Raw genomic sequence first — 13,304 nt, forward strand, 5'->3', positions numbered from 1 at the left:
TATCCACCAGCTCATCTGTTCGAGGCAAGGGGTGTGCATCTGTCTTGGTGACAGCATTCAGAGCCCTGTAATCCACACAGAACCTCAATTCAGAAGTGCCTGCCTTTGGAACGAAAACCACAGGGCTGGACCAAGGACTACTAGAGGGTTCAATCACCCCAAGGTCTAACATCTTGTTGACCTCGGTCTTAATATAAGACCGTACTTTGTCTGACATCCTGTATCCCCTACTTTTGGTAGGTACACTGTCTCCTGTGTCTATGTTATGTTTGCACCAAGGTGTCAAACCAGGCGACTGTGAAAACAGGGGGGAAAACTGCCTAAGCAAACTTTTCACCTCAGCCTGCTGATCAGAAGTCAGGTGAGGGGCCACTCGGACACCCTCAAAGGAGCTATCTGAAGGACCGCTTTGGAACAGGTCGGGGAGAGGTTCAGACTCCTCTTCCTCAACATCTGAAGCCAGTAACAGTGCTGCGATTTCGACTCTTGGGACGAAAGCCTTCAGCCTATTCACGTGAAACACTTTTGGAGCCTGTCCAGGCCTTCCAAGGTCCACTAAATAGTTAACCTCACCCAGGGGCTCCACCACTGTGTAAGGGCCTGACCATTTGTCCTGTAAAGCTCAAGGCCTTATGGGATTCATGATCAGGACTTGCTGACCAGGTGTAAAGTTGATGAGGGAAGCTTTCTGGTCGTACCAATGTTTCACCAGCGCTTGTACTGCCTTCAATTTATCACTAGCCAAGCCCATCAGAAGTACCATCCGTTTTCTGAGCCCTAGCACATAATCAACTACGTTGGTAGTAACAGGGGGAGTGGGCATCTCCCATCCCTCTTTGACTATGGCTAAGGGTCCCCGTACAGGATGACCAAACAGAAGTTTGAAGGGGCTGAAGCCAACACCCTCCTGTGGTACCTCTCAGTAGGCAAACAGTAAGCATGGTAAAAGAAGATCCCATTGTCTTCTCTGAAGCTTCTCCAGAGCCCCAATCATGCTTTTTAACGTTCTGTTGAAACGTTCCACCAGACCATTGGTCTGGGGGTGGTATGCAGAAGAGAACTTGTAGGTGACCCCACATTCTTTCCACATAGCCTGCATATACTTCGACATAAAGTTGCTGCCACGATCTGACACAACTTCTTTAGGGAAGCCAACCCTAGTAAATATGCCAAGTAAAGCTTTTGCAACTGACTTGGCAGTTACAGTTTTCAATGGGATGGCCTCAGTATATCTGGTTGCATGGTCGACCAGCACCAGGATAAACCTATTGCCCGAGGATGTTTGCGGGTCAAGGGGACCAACGATGTCGATCCCTACCCTTTCAAATGGTACCCCCACAACTGGGAGCGGTACCAACGGAGCTTGGATTGTCGAGCCAACCTTACCAGATAACTGGCAGGAGGCACAACTCCTGCAGTGACTTTCTACTTGCACCCCCATCTTGGGCCAGTAGAAGTGCATGGATAACCTTTGCTTGGTCCTCTTAATACCAAGGTGACCAGCAAGGAGCACTTCATGCGCCAACTGCAGGAGGAAGGGCCTAACAGCAAGGGGAACCACCAACCTCTTATGGTCTCCTTCTGTAGACTCTGTGGGCTCACTATACAGGAGTCCACCTTCCCAATAAATCCTATGCGTCCCAGGAGGTTCACCCTCAAGCTGGGAGCAGGCCTGTCTCCTTAGGCCTTCCAGAGATGGGCACTCACGTTGGCCTTTACTGAATTCGTCCCTATCAGTACCTCCTTCAACTAACAAGTCTTTTAGTTCAGGATGGTCGTTGGGGTCAAATACTTCAGGCATCGCCACCTCCTCGTCAGGCCCGGGCGATTGACCAACTTCCTCCACCGCAGTGGTAGGCGAGCTTGGGGGAATATTCTCTTTCCCTCGTCTTGACTTGTTGACTCCTTTCGCCTTGGGTTTCCCCTTCGGCTGGGGCGGCGTATTGGTCTTGGCCAATGCTGCCCGTGCTTGAGACCGTGTGTAGGGTCTTTCGGCAGTGTCTCCTACGAGCCCTAAAGCTCTGAGATCATTACCTAACAAGACCTTTCCCGGGACGTTTCTCTGAATGCTCACTGGAATCCTGACTGCTGTACCATTTAAAGTAAGATTTACAGGTATTACTGGGAACATACGGAGTGGGCCGTCAGCCAACTTAGTGGGCATCAGAGTAGCTCTGGCAACTTCCTCTGAGTCTACCAAGGTAGAATCCACTACAGTTCGACTGCACCCACTATCCCTAAGAGCTGGAGTATCTACTCCATTGATCAGCACACTGTCTTTAAAGTAGTGCTTGGTATTATCTGGAATCCTAGCATAAGCCTCTGCGACTTTAGGCTCCCAGGAACCCAGGGAAACTAAAACTACCTCAGCCTCTATCCCGCTGGGAAATGAGTCTGAGGAGAAGGATGCTCCTGTAATCTCTTCTTCCTCGTAGGAGGAGAAGGCCAGATTAGCAGAGTGGACCCCCAAAGGTCTAACCTTACACCGGGGATCCCCCTTCACGTGGTCAGTTGCTCCACAAGCAAAACAAGATCCATTGGGTCTGTTTACATAGGGAGGCTTATTGTAACCAGAGTTCTGTTTCGGAGGCTGACCTCCACTACCCTGTGAGTTCTCTTGTGTCTTACCCTTATTTTTCTTTTTGTGGCCCTTTTGAGAAGAAGATTTATCAGATTCTCCACCCTCCTTATCTTTGGACTTTTTCCCTTCCTCCTGCTTACCAGGATGAGTTTTGTCCTTATGGGACACTCGATGTGACACCCATAAGTCTGCTGCAATGGCCAGCTTCTTAGGATCTATCTCCTTCGAATCGGCCAAATGCTGCTTAAGCTCCGGGGAAGAAGATGCAAAAATGTGTTCCAGCATGACAAGATTTATCATGCCTTCGAAGGTAGAAACCTTATAACCTTCGACCCAGCCAGTTAAGTTTTTCAAGGATTCAGTGACATAAGATACCCAAGTACCACCTTCCTTTTTCTTATACTCTATGAATCGTTTCAAATATTGGGCCGGAGTCTTCCCAAACTTTAAAATGAGAGTTTGCTTTAACATTGCGAAATCAGCTCGCTCAGCCTTCGACATTTCCATAATGGCACTACAGCCAGAATGGGGCAGTCTGCTGAGTAACCAGGCAATCTTATCAGCATTGTCAACTTGTTGAACTTCGCATGCATATTCAAACGCATTCAGCCAGTCCATAATGTCATTCCTTTCCTCATACACACTGACCAGATCTTTCGGAAACCGTGGATGAGAGGAGGCCCCAGACCCATGTCCAGGACCCTTGGACCCATTTGCAACCTGAAGCTTGGCCAGTTCCAACTGGTGATCCCTGTCTTTCTGTTTTTCTGACTGTTCGATTTTTAGTTTGGCTATGCTGAATTCAAGCTCCTTCTGCCTAAACCGCAGCTCTTGCTTCTTGAATTCAAGCATAGCCTCCCCATCAACACTGGCAGAGGAAACATTAGACATCTCATCCTCCCTGTCCTCGTGGTCGCGGGGATCAGTGCAGCGGCAGAACCCTCGGTTCTACCAGTGAGAGCAGCCCCACCTCCTTCCGCACTGTCCTCAGAAGTTATAGCGTCAAGCTGCGCTTCTTGCCACGCCATGATTCTTTGGATCATATCCAATTTCGTGCCTTGAGAGGAAACACCTCTCTCCGCACACATCTTTTTCAATGTTTCTGATTTGGAAGCATTTAAAGTTAACAAGGTATTTGTTTCCATACTGTTAGATAGGACTATGGCCTTTTTAAAGTTATACTACAACAATTCACTACGTGTCCTGGTAGGAATAACTTGAAATGCCTTAGTTCGTGCGCAACACTGGATACCTTCAGTGGTATCCCACCGCTGTATACCAATTTCTTAAGACGGATTTCTGAACTCTGTCCTGGTGGCGCAGAAGTTCAGGAGGCCAACCTAATTACTTGGAACAGGGTAACCTCTGGACAAGCCAGACCAATCAAGGTAGCGATCGCGGCGGTCAAGACTAGGTCTCAAGAGGGGTGAGGGTGACTGAAAGCCTGCAATGAGCACACAAAGCAAGGACACTTACAAACTACTCCAAACAGGTGCTATATTAAAAATATATATACATTTATTCCAAGGCCTTTAAAACAATGACCGTAGCGAGAAATCACAATACAACTCTAGTAAACCAACACATACCATACCAATACAATATATACATAAATACAAACAAGTCTCAAGCGTTAGATGCACGAAATGTGTAGTCCACCTAAAAGGGAAGGAAAACAGGCAGTGCGAAATAATGCTTAGACCCAGTCCGCCTTCAGAGGCACCTAACTAAAAGGAAGTCCGAGCCCTACGAAGAGTGGAGCCTTGTGCTCAAAAGTACCTGCACACGCTGGTGCCAACGGGCAAAAAGGGGAGTCTCTTCGAGGGAGATCAGGCAGTTCAGTTTAGTGCACAAACGAAGAAGAACAGTGTTCCGCGACTCAAGCGCAGCCTCCACTGTGGGCAGAAGCAGAGCGCGAGTACGGAAAGGCGTGCTGTTTTGACACAGCGGGGAAAAGCTATGGGCTCCTGCAGGAGGGCGACCAGTTCCTAGCTATGCTACTCACCGGTCCCCGATGCAAGCAGACCCAGGCTTCTCCGCGTCAGTTTCAGTCGCTGGCAGGTTCAGAAGAGCAGGGGACGTCTCGTCGTCGTGTTGAGTCTGCAGCAGCAGAGTTGAGTAAAAGACGTCCCAAACGAAGGAACCCGCACAGTTTGTTACCACAGCAGGGCAACGGAGCGGCCGTGTGTATCTGAGCCAAATGTACACTACTCACTTCAGACCTGGGAACGCCAAGTGTACGAATCGTGTGAGAGTGACAAGGACTCGATATACTACACAACCTGGTGGCAGTTACAGAGCAAGACTCCTGTGTAGGCTGGTCAGTCTGCTGGATGGCCCAGAGACGCTTCCGAAGGCTTACTAGCAGGAGCTGGTGAAGATGCCGAGAATAGCTGTCCCCGCTATTCCAAGGGTCGAAGTACTAGTACAGGCCTTCTGGTTCGATCAAAGGTGAAAAGGGTTTCACAAGGCGACAGCAGTGCAGAGGAGCAGTCCTTCAGCTGGTCACCAGCGATTCCTCGGTTCAGCCTCTTGGTTGCAGGATACTTGGCTCCTGTATTCCTTCGTTCGTGAGAACTCAGGAGATCGACATGGTAGTGGTGTTTCCAGCCCCCTCTTATCCACGGTTCCCTTCGCGCCAAAACGGTGGGGACCCAATGGGAGATCCGCTCATCAACACTCACACCATTCGTGGACCTATCATGGACCACGGTGGTCCCAGGCATTCACACAGGACCAGACATCCCAGCCCACATCCTGGAGGCACACACAAGACATGTAGAAGCCCGCGAAAGCATCCGTGTTTCGCGGGAAAGTACATGCCCAAATAAGGAAGGCCCCGGGTCGGCTCGACCTGGGGAAGGTGAAGGGAGCAAGACGGTCAGCGGACAGGACAAAGGAGCCTCGTGGTCTGGCCATTTTGGGAGCCAGGCCACCATTTTGGGTTAAGTGCGAGAAACGCGCTTAGAACGCCAAAAGGAGCTCAAAACACAAGAAACGATCGCTGCCACCATTCCCGTCCGTGAATCACTTGCACCGATCAGTTACAATCCTGAAAGAGTATCTAGGGCCTGTAGAAGGCTAGAATCCCAAGAGAGCAGTAACTTAGCTTACAGTGCCCTCTTGTGTCATGTTGCACGAAAGCCGCAACATGATAAAAGAAACTACGGAAAACAGCGTTTCCCGGTACTGACTGTCTTAAGGCCATGTCAGTTTCCCCGTAGGAAAGGAGCGAAAGCCCAGAGGAGTGCGGCAGAAGGCTGCACTTCTCTGGCAAAGTCGAGAACAAGGTGAAAAACAACAGCAAAAAGTTTAGGGGTTGCCACATGGAAGGAAAATTACCTACAATTAGAAAATCTTTCCTAACAGATATCACATCTCATGTTATAGGAAGAGTCTCAGGTTTGGTATAAGCATTGAGATATCACATCTCTGCAATCGGAAGTGTCTCAGGATTGGGATGGGAAGGAATTGGATATCCCATCTCATGTTATAGGACGGGTCTCAGGATTGTTATTAGAATCATTGAGATATCATATATATTGCATGCTGTAGGAAGGGTCTAAGGATTGGAATGGGAAGGACTTGGATATTACATCTCATGCTATGGATAGGCTCTCAGGTTTGGAAAGGGAAGGAGTTGGATATCACATTTCATGTTAGAGGAAGGATCTCAGGTTTGGTATTAGAGGCATTGAGATATCACATCTCATGCTATAGGAAGGGTCTCAGGATTGGAATGGGAAGGAGTTGGATATCACATCTCATGCTATAGGAAGGGTCTCAGGTTTGGTATAAGCATTGAGATATCACATCTCATGCTATAGGAAGGGTCCCAGGATTGGAATGGAAGGAGTTGGATATCACATCTCATGTTAAACGAAGGATCTCAGGTTTGGTATTAGAAGCATTGGGACATCACATCTCATGTTATAGGAAGGGTCTCAGGATTGGAATGGGAAGGAGTTGGATATCACATCTCATGATATAGGAAGGGTCTCAGGTTTGGTATAAGCATTGAGATATCACATCTCATCCTATCGGAAGGGTCTCAGGATTGGAATGGGAAGGAGTTGTATATGACATCTCAAGCCATAGGAAGGGTCTCAGGTTTGGTATAAGCTTTGAGATATCACATCTCTGCTATCGGAAGGGTCTCAGGATTGGAATGGGAAGGAGTTGGATATCCCATCTCATGTTATAGGAAGAGTCTCAGGTTTGGTATTAGAAGCATTGAGATATCACATCTCATGCTATAGGAAGTGTCTCAGGATTGGAATGGGAATGACTTGGATATCACATCTCATGCTATAGGGAGGGTCTCAAGTTTGATATTAGAATCATTGAGATATCACATCTTATGCTATAGGAAGGGTCTCAAGATTGGAATGGGAAGGAGTAGGATATCACATCTCATGCTATAGGAAGGATCTCAGGTTTGGTATAAGCACTGAGATATCACATCTCTTCTATCGGAAGGGTCTCAGGATTGGAATGGGAAGGAGTTGGATATTCCCATCTCATGTTATAGGAAGGGTCTCAGGTTTGGTATTAGAAGCATTGAGATATCACATCTCATGCTATAGGAAGGGTCTCAGGATTGGAATGGGAAGGACTTGGATAATCCATCTCATGCTATAGGGAGAGTCTCAAGTTTGATATTAGAAGCATTGAGATATCACATCTCACAATATCAGAAGGGTCTCAGGATTGGAATGGGAAGGAGTTGGATATCACATCTCTTGATAAAGGAAGGGTCTAAGGTTTGGAAGGGGAAGGATTTGGATATCACATCTCATGTTATAGGACGGATCTCAGGTTTGGTATTAGAAGCACTGAGATATCAAGTCTTATGGTATAGGAAGGGTCTCAGAATTGGAATGAGAAGGAGTTGGATATCACATCTCAAGCTATAGGAAGGGTCTCAGGATTGGAATGGGAAGGAGTTTGATATCACATCTCATGCAATAGTATGGGTCTCAGGTTTGGTATAAGCATTGGGATATCACATCTCATGCTATCGGAAGGGTATCAGGATTGGATTTGGAAGGAGCTGGATATCCCATCTCATGCTATAGGAAGGGTCTCAGGTTGGAATGGGAAGGAGTTGGATATCACATCTCATGTTATAGGAAGGGTCTCAGGATTGGAATGGGAAGGACTTGGATATCACATCTCATGCTATAGGAAGGCTCTCAGGTTTGGAAGGGGAAAGAGTTGGATATCACATTTCATGTTAGAGGTAGGATCTCAGGTTTGGTATTAGAGGCATTGAGATATCACATTTCATGCTATCAGAAGGGTCTCAGGATTGGAATGGGAAGGAGTTGGATATCACATCTCATGCTAAAGGGAGGGTCTCAGGTTTGGAAGGGGAAGGATTTGGATATCACATCTCATGTTATAGGAAGGATCTCAGGTTTGGTATTAGAAGCATTGAGATATCACATCTCATGCTATCGGAAGGATCTCAGGTTTGGTATTAGAAGCATTGAGATATCACATCTCATGCTATCAGAATGGTCTCAGGATTGGAATCGGAAGGAGTTGGATATCACATCTCATGCTAAAGGGAGGGTCTCAGGTTTGGAAGGGGAAGGATTTGGATATCACATCTCATGTTATCAGAAGGATCTCAGGTTTGGTATTAGAAGTATTGAGATATCACATCTCATGCTATAGGAAGGGTCTCAGGATTGGAATGGGAAGGAGTTGGATATCACATCTCAAGCTATAGGAAGGGTCTCAGGTTTGGTATAAGCATTGAGATATCACATCACATGCTATAGGAAGGGCCTCAGGATTGGAATGGGAAGGAGTTGGATATCACATCTCATGTTATAGGAAAGATCTCAGGTTTGGTATTAGAAGCATTGAGACATCACATCTCATGTTATTGGAAGGGTCTCAGGATTGGAATGGGAAGGACTTGGATATCACATCTCATGCTATGGATAGGCTCTCAGGTTTGGAAAGGGAAGGAGTTGGAGTCACATTTCATGTTAGAGGAAGGATCTCAGGTTTGGTATTAGAGGCATTGAGATATCACATCTCATGCTATAGGAAGGGTCTCAGGATTGGAATGGGAAGGAGTTGGATATCACATCTCATGCTATAGGAAGGGTCTCAGGTTTGGTATAAGCATTGAGATATCACATTTCATGCTATAGGAAGGGTCTCAGGATTGGAATGGAAGGAGTTGGATATCACATCTCATGTTAAACGAAGGATCTCAGGTTTGGTATTAGAAGCATTGAGACATCACATCTCATGCTATAGGAAGGGTCTCAGGATTGGAATGGGAAGGAGTTGGATATCACATCTCATGCTATACGAAGGGTCTCAGGTTTGGTATAAGCATTGAGATATCACATCTCATGCTATCGGAAGGGTCTCAGGATTGGAATGGGAAGGAGTTGTATATGACATCTCAAGCCATAGGAAGGGTCTCAGGTTTGGTATAAGCTTTGAGATATCACATCTCTGCTATCGGAAGGGTCTCAGGATTGGAATGGGAAGGAGTTGGATATCCCATCTCATGTTATAGGAAGAGTCTCAGGTTTGGTATTAGAAGCATTGAGATATCACATCTCATGCTATAGGAAGTGTCTCAGGATTGGAATGGGAATGACTTGGATATCACATCTCATGCTATAGGGAGGGTCTCAAGTTTGATATTAGAATCATTGAGATATCACATCTTATGCTATAGGAAGGGTCTCAGGATTGGAATGGGAAGGAGTAGGATATCACATCTCATGCTATAGGAAGGATCTCAGGTTTGGTATAAGCATTGAGATATCACATCTCTTCTATCGGAAGGGTCTCAGGATTGGAATGGGAAGGAGTTGGATATTCCCATCTCATGTTATAGGAAGGGTCTCAGGTTTGGTATTAGAAGCATCGAGATATCACATCTCATGCTATAGGAAGGGTCTCAGGATTGGAATGGGAAGGACTTGGATAATCCATCTCATGCTATAGGGAGGGTCTCAAGTTTGATATTAGAAGCATTGAGATATCACATCTCACGATATTGGAAGGGTCTCAGGATTGGAATGGGAAGGAGTTGGATATCACATCTCATGATAAAGGAAGGGTCTAAGGTTTGGAAGGGGAAGGATTTGGATATCACATCTCATGTTATAGGACGGGTCTCAGGTTTGGTATTAGAAGCACTGAGATATCAAGTCTTATGGTATAGGAAGGGTCTCAGAATTGGAATGAGAAGGTGTTGGATATCACATCTCAAGCTATAGGAAGGGTCTCAGGATTGGAATGGGAAGGAGTTTGATATCACATCTCATGCAATAGTATGGGTCTCAGGTTTGGTATAAGCATTGGGATATCACATCTCATGCTATCGGAAGGGTATCAGGATTGGATTTGGAAGGAGCTGGATATCCCATCTCATGCTATAGGAAGGGTCTCAGGTTGGAATGGGAAGGAGTTGGATATCACATCTCATGTTATAGGAAGGGTCTCAGGATTGGAATGGGAAGGACTTGGATATCACATCTCATGCTATAGGAAGGCTCTCAGGTTTGGAAGGGGAAAGAGTTGGATATCACATTTCATGTTAGAGGTAGGATCTCAGGTTTGGTATTAGAGGCATTGAGATATCACATCTCATGCTATCAGAAGGGTCTCAGGATTGGAATGGGAAGGAGTTGGATATCACATCTCATGCTAAAGGGAGGGTCTCAGGTTTGGAAGGGGAAGGATTTGGATATCACATCTCATGTTATAGGAAGGATCTTAGGTTTGGTATTAGAAGCATTGAGATATCACATCTCATGCTATCGGAAGGATCTCAGGTTTGGTATTAGAAGCATTGAGATATCACATCTCATGCTATCAGAATGGTCCAGGATTGGAATCGGAAGGAGTTGGATATCACATCTCATGCTAAAGGGAGGGTCTCAGGTTTGGAAGGGGAAGGATTTGGATATCACATCTCATGTTATCAGAAGGATCTCAGGTTTGGTATTAGAAGTATTGAGATATCACATCTCATGCTATAGGAAGGGTCTCAGGATTGGAATGGGAAGGAGTTGGATATCACATCTCAAGCTATAGGAAGGGTCTCAGGTTTGGTATAAGCATTGGGATATCACATCACATGCTATAGGAAGGGCCTCAGGATTGGAATGGGAAGGAGTTGGATATCACACCTCATGTTATAGGAAAGATCTCAGGTTTGGTATTAGAAGCATTGAGACAACACATCTCATGTTATTGGAAGGGTCTCAGGATTGGAATGGGAAGAAGTTGGATATCACATCTCATGCTATAGGAAGAGTCTCAGGTTTGGTATAAGCATTGAGATATCACATCTCATGATATAGGAAGGGCTCAGGATTGGAATGGGAAGGAGTTGTATATGACATCTCATGCCATAGGAAGGGTCTCAGGTTTGGTATAAGCATTGAGATATCACATCACATGCTATAGGAAGGGTTTCAGGATTGGAATGGGAAGGACTTGGATATCACATCTCATGCTAAAGGGAGGGTCTCAGGTTTGGAAGGGGAAGGATTTGGAAATCACATCTCATGTTATAGGAAGGATCTCAGGTTTGGTATAAGAAGCATTGAGATATCACATCTCATGCTTTCGGAAGAATCTCAGATTTGGTATTAGAGGCATTGAGATATCACATCTCATGCTATCATAAGGGTCTCAGGATTGGAATGGGAAGGAGTTGGATATCACATCTCATGCTATAGGAAGGATCTCAGGTTTGGAACGGGAAGGAGTTGGATATCACATCTCATGTTATAGGAAGAGTCTCACATTTGGTATAAGCATTGAGATATCACATCTCTGCAATCGGAAGTGTCTCAGGATTGGGATGGGAAGGAGTTGGATATCACATCTCATGCTATAGGAAGGGTCTCAGGTTTGGAACGGGAAGGAGTTGGATATCCCATCTCATGTTATAGGACTGGTCTCAGGTTTGGTATTAGAAGCATTGAGATATCACATCACATGCTGTAGGAAGGGTCTCAGGTTTGGAATGGGAAGGAATTGGATATCACATCTCATGTTATAGGAAGGGTCTCAGGTTTGGTATAAGCATTGAGATATCACATCTCTGCTATCGGAAGTGTCTCAGGATTGGAATGGGAAGGAGTTGGATATCACATCTCATGTTATAGGACGGGTCTCAGGTTTGTTATTAGAATCATTGAGATATCATATTGCATGCTGTAGGAAGGGTCTATGGATTGGAATGGGAAGGACTTGGATATCACATCTCATGCTATAGGTAGGCTCTCAGGTTTGGAAAGGGAAGGAGTTGGATATCACATTTCATGTTAGAGGAAGGATCTCAGGTTTGGTATTAGAGCCATTGGATATCACATCTCATGCTATAGGAAGGGTCTCAGAATTGGAATGAGAAGGAGTTGGATATCACATCTCAAGCTATAGGAAGGGTCTCAGGATTGGAATGGGAAGGAGTTTGATATCACATCTCATGCAATAGTATGGGTCTCAGGTTTGGTATAAGCATTGGGATATCACATCTCATGCTATCGGAAGGGTATCAGGATTGGATTTGGAAGGAGCTGGATATCCCATCTCATGCTATAGGAAGGGTCTCAGGTTGGAATGGGAAGGAGTTGGATATCACATCTCATGTTATAGGAAGGGTCTCAGGATTGGAATGGGAAGGACTTGGATATCACATCTCATGCTATAGGAAGGCTCTCAGGTTTGGAAGGGGAAAGAGTTGGATATCACATTTCATGTTAGAGGTAGGATCTCAGGTTTGGTATCAGAGGCATTGAGATATCACATCTCATGCTATCAGAAGGGTCTCAGGATTGGAATGGGAAGGAGTTGGATATCACATCTCATGCTAAAGGGAGGGTCTCAGGTTTGGAAGGGGAAGGATTTGGATATCACATCTCATGTTATAGGAAGGATCTTAGGTTTGGTATTAGAAGCATTGAGATATCACATCTCATGCTATCGGAAGGATCTCAGGTTTGGTATTAGAAGCATTGAGATATCACATCTCATGCTATCAGAATGGTCCAGGATTGGAATCGGAAGGAGTTGGATATCACATCTCATGCTAAAGGGAGGGTCTCAGGTTTGGAAGGGGAAGGATTTGGATATCACATCTCATGTTATCAGAAGGATCTCAGGTTTGGTATTAGAAGTATTGAGATATCACATCTCATGCTATAGGAAGGGTCTCAGGATTGGAATGGGAAGGAGTTGGATATCACATCTCAAGCTATAGGAAGGGTCTCATGTTTGGTATAAGCATTGGGATATCACATCACATGCTATAGGAAGGGCCTCAGGATTGGAATGGGAAGGAGTTGGATATCACACCTCATGTTATAGGAAAGATCTCAGGTTTGGTATTAGAAGCATTGAGACAACACATCTCATGTTATTGGAAGGGTCTCAGGATTGGAATGGGAAGAAGTTGGATATCACATCTCATGCTATAGGAAGAGTCTCAGGTTTGGTATAAGCATTGAGATATCACATCTCATGATATAGGAAGGGCTCAGGATTGGAATGGGAAGGAGTTGTATGTGACATCTCATGCCATAGGAAGGGTCTCAGGTTTGGTATAAGCATTGAGATATCACATCACATGCTATAGGAAGGGTCTCAGGATTGGAATGGGAAGGACTTGGATATCACATCTCATGCTAAAGGGGGGGTCTCAGGTTTGGAAGGGGAAGGATTTGGAAAT

The sequence above is a fragment of the Ambystoma mexicanum genome, unplaced genomic scaffold (assembly GCF_040938575.1).
Source record: "Ambystoma mexicanum isolate Mex_15411 unplaced genomic scaffold, UKY_AmexF1_1 Mex_scaf3, whole genome shotgun sequence".
NCBI classification, from domain to species: Eukaryota; Metazoa; Chordata; class Amphibia; order Caudata; family Ambystomatidae; genus Ambystoma; species Ambystoma mexicanum.